This window comes from Lycium barbarum, chromosome 1 (assembly GCF_019175385.1).
Source record: "Lycium barbarum isolate Lr01 chromosome 1, ASM1917538v2, whole genome shotgun sequence".
NCBI lineage: Eukaryota > Viridiplantae > Streptophyta > Magnoliopsida > Solanales > Solanaceae > Lycium > Lycium barbarum.
Window position 1 is genome coordinate 142922391 of NC_083337.1, and position 8885 is coordinate 142931275.

An 8885-nucleotide genomic window follows, 5' to 3' on the forward strand; every position below is an offset into this window, starting at 1 on the left:
TGTTAAATGTTTTGTTTTTAAATAAATATTGTTGTTATTTGCTTTGCACTACCTTAGCACTTTATCTAACTATTTTTTAGTTGACTTGCGTTGAACCCTGCATTTTGTAAAATGTTTTTTCTTCAATCATGCATTTTATACCCTATTTGCAAGAACTACGCACACCTGATTCTCTTCTTTGATGAGATACGTAGGCAACCCTTTTGGGTTCGGTATTCATTATTCATAAAAAAAAAAACTTTATTTTGAAAAAAAAATCACAAAAATATTTTATTTCTTTCTATCCTTTCTGCAAGAACTACGCACACCTGATTCTCTTCTTTGATGAGATACGTAGGCAGCCCTTTTGGGTTCGGTATTCATTATTCATTATTCAAAAAATCACAAAAAAATTCTTTATTTTGAAAATTCACAAAAAAAAAAAAAATCTCTTTCTATCCTATCTGAACGAACTACGCGCACCTGATTCTCATCAAAGATGAGATACGTAGGCAACCCTTTTTGGGTTTGGTACCCCTATTCAAAAAACACAAAAATATTTTTTAGATTCATATCTTTGACTTGGTTGGTACCAACACAGTTAGAATGTGCATAGGAAAGAAACAAGTAACAATCAATATGATGGAGAGGACTGACTTCGTGGTAAACTATAGATTCTTTTGGTACCTCTCATTCACACTTTAAGTGACACTTGAAAAATTCTCTTGCATGCTTGTAAGACAAGAACAAAACAAACCTCATTGTTTCATGTGCATTGTGTGGTTAGCTTTATATAACGTTCAATTGCATTGCATTGTGATCTAGAACTTGGCCTGAATATCTGTTGAGACGAAATTATGAGTAACACTCAGCATAGAAAAGGATCGTAGGCCTTCTTTGACCCGTTTGAGCCTTTCTAGCCTACCAAATGGCGTTATCCCTAGCATTCCCCTTTGAGCCTAAAGCCTTTTCTTTTACCACCACATCATAAGCCTATACCATTTCTGAGTGCTTACATGCACTATCTCTCTCTTGGCCCAACCTCCCTGAGCGTACTAAAAAAACGTGCAACTGCGGATAGAGATTTGAGCTGAAGCTTCAAAAAAAAAAAGGATTCGATCGTCCCAAAAAAACAAAGGCTAAGAACGACCTCCAAAGCAAGAAGGAGCCCACACAAAAAAAAAAAAAAAAAAAAAAACTCAGTCATTCGGGATCTCGGACATACAACCCGTTATTTTTTTTTTATTTTTCACACTCAGGCATACAACCTGGAATTACTATCAAGACCTCGGGCATGCAACCCAGGTCAATTCTCTTAATCCCCACAGAGTCTCGGGGCATGCAACCCTAAACTCAAAAAAAAAAAAAGTGCTTTAACTTGCAAAAGAGGCCGCACAAGTACAAAAGAAAGGGACAATAAAACAAAGTGGATCAGCGTCAGAGCACACAAATACTAAGCACAGATATAGTGCAATGCTTAGGGAAGGATTAGTCACTCCTTACCCAAATAATATCCTAACCTTTTCCCAAGCCTACATTACAACACCATAACAAGCCCTACGTGATTCTATGCTAAGGTTTCTCTCATTAGTGGATACTTACATGACGACCAAGCTTATGTATTACAATTGCAAGCATTGAACATCTTTCTGAGTTTGAGTGTACTTCTCTAGATGTCTCAAAGTTCAAAAATACTGAATATGTGTGAAAAGGGACTTTCTTTCTGGTGAGGGCACTTGAAACATGAGGATAGGTATAGTTCATAATCCTTGTTTGAAGCAAAATGAACCAATCTTGTCGATCTTTAGGTATGTCTGAGGTACCACTTGAAGCTATAGGAATTACCAATAAGTCGATCTTGGTTTGTTGGACGATAAATAATGGTGAATTCTTATGCACAATACTAATTGTTGGTACCAACTGAAGTCGGGGCATGTTATATCAATCATTGTTATTATTAAAAAAAAACAATTTTGCTGGATTTTGCTTTCGTGATTTTTTTTTTTATTTTGTTTTTTATCGTTGCACAGTAAATATAGTTCAATGTTGTTGTGTTGTTACTAACTCTACGAGGTATCGACATCTGGTCTTACCATGAAAGATCCTCGTATTTCTCCGCTGAAGCATGAAATTGGGAGAACATTTTTGAGTAGCTTAAAAAAAAAAAAAAAAAAAAAAAAAAAAAGCAAGTGCACATCACTTTCCGCTGGAAGTATGCGAATTTTTGTTTGTTTAAACTGGGACAGAATTTTTGAGGGGGCCCTCAAAAATTCCACCGATGGCACATTTTGAGAGAAAAGGCACGGGCTCATCCGGCCCCACAGTAGGACACTGCATTGGCTCGTCCAGCCCCACAACAGGACATCGAGGGCGTCATAGTCTAAAGGCATCATTCTCATCGCCTAAAGGCACCATTTCATGGCCCAAGGACCTTACCTTCTGCACTTCATTCGCGCCGAAGCAAAGGCGTTACCCTCCACACCAGCATTGATTTATTATTTTCAAATGCCTCTGCGTATGCTCGCAGCCGCATTGCATTGCACCTGCATTGCTCACCGCCTTTTATTACTGCCTGGGCCATGCACCGCCCTTTTAAATTTCTGCATAAGGCTGTGCACCGCCTTTCATATGATGCATGGGATGCGCACCGCTTTTTGCATCGCTTTCATATATTACATGGGCCATGCACCGCCCTTTGTAATTTCTGCATAAGGCTGAGCACCGCCTTTCATACGATGCACGGGCTGCGCACCGCCCTTCGCATCGCTTTCATATGTTACATGGGCCATGCACCGCCCTTTGTAATTTCTGCATAAGGCTGAACACCGCCTTTCATATGATGCACGGGCTGCGCACCGCCCTTCGCATCGCTTTCATATGTTACATGGGCCATGCACCGCTCTTTGTAATTTCTGCATAAGGCTGAGCACCGCCTTTCATATATTACATAGGCCATGCACCGCCCTTTGTAATTTCTGCATAAGGCTGAGCACCGCCTTTCATATGATGCACGGGCTGCGCACCGCCCTTCGCATCGCTTTCATATGTTACATGGGCCATGCACCGCCCTTTGTAATTTCTGCATAAGGCTGAGCACCGCCTTTCATATGATGCATGGGCTGCGCACCGCCCTTTGTATCGCTTTCATATATTACATGGGCCATGCACCGCCCTTTGTAATTTCTGCATAAGGCTGAGCACCGCCTTTCATATGATGCATGGGCTGCGCACCGCCCTTTGCATCGCTTTCATATGTTACATGGGCCATGCACCGCCCTTTGTAATTTCTGCACAAGGCTGAGCACCGCCTTTCACATGATGCACGGGCTGCGCACCGCCCTTCGCATCGCTTTCATATGTTACATGGGCCATGCACCGCCCTTTGTAATTTCTGCATAAGGCTGAGCACCGCCTTTCATATGATGCACGGGCTGCGCACCGCCCTTCGCATCGCTTTCATATGTTACATGGGCCATGCACCGCCCTTTGTAATTTCTGCATAAGGCTGAGCACCGCCTTTCATATGATGCATGGGCTGCGCACCGCCCTTTGCATCGCTTTCATATATTACATGGGCCATGCACCGCCCTTTGTAATTTCTGCATAAGGCTGAGCACCGCCTTTCATATGATGCACGGGCTGCGCACCGCCCTTCGCATCGCTTTCATATGTTACATGGGCCATGCACCGCCCTTTGTAATTTCTGCATAAGGCTGAGCACCGCCTTTCATATGATGCATGGGCTGCGCACCGCCCTTTGCATCGCTTTCATATATTACATGGGCCATGCACCGCCCTTTGTAATTTCTGCATAAGGCTGAGCACCGCCTTTCATATGATGCATGGGCTGCGCACCGCCCTTTGCATCGCTTTCATATGTTACATGGGCCATGCACCGCCCTTTGTAATTTCTGCATAAGGCTGAGCACCGCCTTTCACATGATGCACGGGCTGCGCACCGCCCTTCGCATCGCTTTCATATGTTACATGGGCCATGCACCGCCCTTTGTAATTTCTGCATAAGGCCGAGCACCGCCTTTCATATGATGCACGGGCTGCGCACCGCCCTTCGCATCGCTTTCATATGTTACATGGGTCATGCACCGCCCTTTGTAATTTCTGCATAAGGCTGAGCACCGCCTTTCATATGATGCACGGGCTGCGCACCGCCCTTCGCATCGCTTTCATATGTTACATGGGCCATGCACCGCCCTTTGTAATTTCTGCATAAGGCTGAGCACCGCCTTTCATATGTTACATGGGCCATGCACCGTCCTTTGTAATTTCTGCATAAGGCTGAGCACCGCCTTTCATGTTGCATGGGCTGCGCACCGCCCATTTAAATTTCTGCATAAGGCTGAGCACCGCCTTTCATATGTTACATGGGCCATGCACCGCCCTTTTGTAATTTTTGCATGGGCTGCGCACCTTCCTTTTGTAATTTCTGCATAAGGCTGAGCACCGCCTTTTATATGTTGCACGGGCCGCGCACCGCCCTTTGAAAATTTCTGCATAAGACATCGCACCGCATCTGCCTTGTTTTATTATTATTTTCAAATGCTCTGCGTATGCTCGCAGACGCATTGCTCTGCACCTGCATTCTACGCCAAAGCAAAGGCATCATCTTCTGCACCTGCATTCTTCGCCGAAGCAAAGGCGTTACATAGCATGACATCCCGAACTACAGTCGGTCTGACTCCCATCCCAGGGATATGTAGGTAGCTCAAATTTGAGCACGACCGTTCTTCATCCTACACTTGCAAGGACCATTCTAACAACACTGGGGCAAAATTTTGATTGGACGATCAAAATTTGCCACAACATCCATTAGTTATCACCTTTCGAACTACACTGACCTGATTCTCGTGATTGACAAGATATGTAGAAAGCTCTATGCAGAGTTCGGTCACATCGGGACGAGAATCATTCTTTCCCCAGCAAGTATACAATCCCTCCCTTTTTATCATTTTTATTTTTATCGCAACCTTGCCGACGGACTGAGAGTATTGTCAAAACTCTACCAACGTCTGGCCTCTTTCTCCGTACATATCCCTTTAGCAATTCTTTGTCGAGCCAAAATAGGCTAAATGTCAACGTCTTCGTCCGAAAACTCTTTCATCGTCTCCGGTCGAAGAGGGACAAGTTTTGACACCTAATTTTGGCTCGACGTTCTTAAAATTAACGTTTTGGGGGGGCCTGATTCGTTAAAGAGCACGAAATACATTTTTTACACGTTTTTACATTTTTTCAACAATTTATTGATGATTATCCTTATTTTAGGAATTTTCTCAATTTATTGTCATTTTTCAAGAATCATTATTTTGCACATGCACAGCGTAATACTACAATTTTTTGTGCAATTAATAATTGTTTCTTAATTTTATAGCAATACATTTTCATATCATAGACATTAATGTTTATATTTTATACTTGCGTTATTATTTATACATGTATTAATTAACTATATTTTAGTACAGTCTGACAGTGCAGAAAAAAAATCGGAGTAATTAATTTTAAACGCAGAGTAAAATCCGATCAAGTCAAGGTTTCATCACTTTTTTTTAAAAAGGGATTAAAGTAAGCATTGAGGAGACAAAAGGGTGCAATCTTCTATTCTTTGGACAAAACAAGGGGCCATTTTGCATTATAAGAAAAGGGAGGGGGTATTCATCCAACTCATATTTACACACCACACTTAAGTTTCAGATTTTTTTGGCTCTTCTTCTCTCCTAACAAGAAACCCTAAACATTTTCCCTCCTCTCATATTTTTTTCCCACAGCCGCCGCTGCCCACCACCACAAAACCAGCCCTTTTCCTCGCGAATCCCCTTCACTCCCGAACCTCCAGCAGCCTCCGGCGACACACCTAACCACCCCCACAAGCCGACAAGCTTCCACACCTCCACCACTGCGTCTCCCTCTCTCTCACACCCACTGCCTGCTCCGGCGAACTCATGACGCCGGAGCAGTGAACGCCAAGCCCTCCACCTAAGAGTTTTCTTCCGTGACAACATCGTCAGTTATACTCCTCTCACTCTCTATCTCTTTGCTTTGTGTTCTTCACCCACACCCACATTTTGTTTTCTTTCTAGCTATATTGTGACCATTCCCTTCTTCAGTACTTTGTTTTCTTGACTAATGCAAACAGCTCACCGTGCTTGTCCCCGGCTCATTGAATATTGAGTTACTTGTTTGTGGAATGGTCTGTTCTTTAAAATGTAACAGGGAAAAGGCTGCTTTCTTTTTCTTTGATATAGCTATTTGCTAAGTTGATTCCCATTTTCTCTCATTTGTCCTGATTCATTCCTTTTGCTAATTCTCCATTTGGTAGAACTTGTTTGAAGCACTCAAAATCACTTGCCAGGAAATGGGTTCTCGCTAAATCTTTGTTTTTTTTTTAATTTCTAGTACCTCATTCTTTTGCTCAGGTATATAGACTTCGGATATAAAAGTTTTGAATATGTAGTTGTAACTTAGGACCTTATTAGATGTTTTTTCTTGAGGAGTGCATTTTGATGGGGCTATGTGATAAAAAATATTTAAATTATGGATATAAATTTCGTTGCAGTCAACCGCTAGTAAGAAATCTTAGAAGATGGAGTGTTGTTGTTTCTTTCGTTAGTTTTGATTCTCCACTAGTAATGGCTTCAAGTAGGTAGAAAATGCTGGCAAGTTCAGTATCAATGTACACCATTACCCGACATATGTTATTGTTTGTTAACTGATTCTTTCATTTTTCCTAACTTCTTATCCAATGATATTCTTTGTAATCTGTAAAGCTTAATAGGAGTAACTGATTATTTAATTTCATGAACCTCACAGAATGTCAATCATACAGTCAATATATATATATATGAATCAACTCATTTTCCTTCTTTACCTTAATTCTCTAGCCATGATCAAGAGTGAGTTCTTTTCTGCCCCAAAAATTATTCTTTTTCTTTTCGCCTATGCAAATCTAGTTTAAATTTTAGCCTCTCGAGTCCCTTCGATTCTGTTGTAGTCTCTCTTCTTCAAGTTACTTGTCTGTCAAAGGGAAAGAGAACAAAACTTCTCCCTTTATTAGCTAAATTGGCCGATGAAGAAATTTCCGTCGATTTCCAAGGCCTTCCATGTACAAAGACGGATTTTTATTTTAAGTTTATTCATTATTTTTTAATTTATCCGATAATTATTTATTCTCTTACTAACATTTTTATTAAGTCTCATGCAGGTATCCGAAGTTTTTTTTTGAAGATGACACTCAAAAGAAGTTCAAATAGCTTCTTAAATTCTTTGTTTATATTTTTTTTTTTGCATTCTTAAATTATGCAAGCATAAAATATAGTGAAACTTTACTTTTTTTTTAGGGTGTAGGTTAGTGGTATTTATTTATGATTTGCTTAGGTGATTTAAATTTTATGTGTTTTAGACAAATTAATATTAGACAGTTATTTTTGTAGCTTATATTCTTATAGTTATCATATTTTGCTAGAGTTTTAATTCGATAGCTTAGCACACTTAAGTAAATAAATAGGGTGATTTGCCTCAATATTTAGGCTTTAGAATATACTCTCATAATTAATTGATTAAGCGTACATACTTAGTTAGTTAAATTAGTTAACTCACTTCGAGTGCAAAATAATTTCATACCCATTTTTTTTATACCTTTGTCACATACCCAAGCTTCTAAGTTGCACATAAATTTTTTTTTTAATAATTATTATAACACATATGTATAAAATACGTATTGCATGATTATTTATGTGAATATTCATATTATTCTTTAGTCTAAATTCTATTAATTTTTGTAAATAATAAAGTCTTTTTACACATCCCTCGTATAGTTAAATTGGTCCAGCCGGGAACCACATTTGTGGATTCTGAAGGATGTCTAACACCTTCCCTTCGAAATAATTTGAACCCTTACCTAGAATCTCACTTATTTTCGTAGACCATGTTAAGCTGCATATATTAATAATTTATAGGTACCCTAGTATACCTTAAATGCTAGGTGGCGACTCTGTACATAATTAACTATTTCAGAGCTCCATAAGTTGTGCTTTGTTTAGCCTCGGTAAAAATAGGGTGCAACAATGATTACGAAGATGATGATGATTTCAAGTTTAAAAGTCTCAAGCTTATGATTTCAATGTGAATATGAGAATGTTGAGTTATTTTCGGGATTTTCTTTATTTTTTTTATTCATTGTTGTTGATCTCGCCTTATAGTAATTGTTTCTTCAAGGTGAGACAGAGCGATGATGATTATCCTATAATATAATCGGACGTTACCAACCTTACGTCACTCCGATGCATTTATAGCTTTTATTTGGCTCTCATGCATGCTTTATACATATGTATGTATTTTCTCACACCGCGCCGCGCTATAGTCGGCCGGGCATGGCACATAGATGTGCACACCACTGCAGTGGGCATGTTATGATATCGCCTCGGACGCGGGCTAATGATGATAACACCGAGCCTCAATGGTCGGGCATGATGCTATATATATGACACCGAGCCTTAATGGGCCGGGCATGATACTATATATATGACACCGAGCCTTAATAGCCGGGCATGATACTATATATATATGACACCGAGCCTTAATGGCCGGGCATAGTACTATGTATATGTATAAAATGTTTTTTTAAAGGCTAAGCATGCATGGCATCCAGATGTACAGGTTATCTCTCATATTCCATGTTACCTTTCATATCCATATTATGTTGTTATTCATGCCTTACATACTCAGTATATTATTCGTACTGACGTCCCTTCTTGTGGACGCTGCGCTCATGCCCGCAGGTAGGCAGGGAGACGAATCAGACCCGTAGGTCTTCTATCAGCGGATTCTCAGGAGCACTCCACTTTCTTCGGAGCTGCAGTCTATTTGTTATTGTCCTTATGACCATTTGTATTCCA